This window comes from Triticum dicoccoides, chromosome 6A, assembly GCF_002162155.2.
Source record: "Triticum dicoccoides isolate Atlit2015 ecotype Zavitan chromosome 6A, WEW_v2.0, whole genome shotgun sequence".
NCBI lineage: Eukaryota > Viridiplantae > Streptophyta > Magnoliopsida > Poales > Poaceae > Triticum > Triticum dicoccoides.
The window spans coordinates 27,791,205-27,792,172 of record NC_041390.1 but is presented as its reverse complement, the minus strand read 5'-3'; positions in this window follow the sequence as shown (position 1 = coordinate 27,792,172).

The following is a 968-nucleotide window of genomic DNA, read 5'->3' as shown; positions in this document are numbered from 1 at the left end:
CTTCCCCCTTCCTCCCGGGCTGCGACTGGGCGACCACGACCTCCATCGCCGGCGGCCAGGCGCTCCCTCGCCTGCCGCCATGGCTGGATGCACCCCCACGTATACCAGTGTTGCAACCGTCACCTAAAACAGCTTCAACAGCTGTTGAAAAAAGCTTCAACCATAGACAGAAAAGCTTCAATGGAACTGCACAACAAGGAGAAGCTGCAACCGCAGTTGGATTTTGTTACTACTGGCGAAGTTTTTTGCTACATCCATCAGGCGGAGCTGCGACCTCGCGATGATGACAACGACGATTTTTTGTTGCAACCGTAGCAGTTTTTTGCTACTAACGCTGAAGTTTTTTGCTACATCCATGTAAGGCGGAGTTGCGACCTCACGAAAGACGGCAACAGTGTTTGTTTTTTGCTGCAACCGTAGTTGTTTTTTGCCACCACCGCTGAAGTTTTTGCTACATCCATGTAAGGCGGAGTTGCAACCTCGCGAAAGACGGCGACGGGGTTTGATTTTTGCTGCAACCGTAGTTTTTTTTGCTACTACGGGTGAAGGTTTTTGCTGCAACCTGCATTTTGCCGTGCTACCATTGGCGTCAAGTTTTGCTACAACCGGAATCAACAGTTGAAAAAAAAGCTTCAACTGGCTGTGTTTTTTGCTGCCACCGTTGATGAATTTTGCTACAACCTTTAATAAGGGGGTTCGGCGGCGGCGCTGGAGTACGAGCGGCGGGGCGCGCGACTGCAAGCTGCCGGAGCTGCAACAGGCGACTGGTGTTGACGGAGCCGCGACCATCACCAGCGAGGGGAGCTGCAACCCACGGGCGAAGTTTTTGCTGCATGTAGATCCCGGGGAGAAACATGAGAGAAGATGGCGGAGACCGGCGGCGAGCGCGGCGACCGGCGGCGAGCGCGGCGACCGGTGGCGAGCGCTGCATCCAGTAGCGGGGGCGGCGGAGAGAGAGGTCCAGGCGG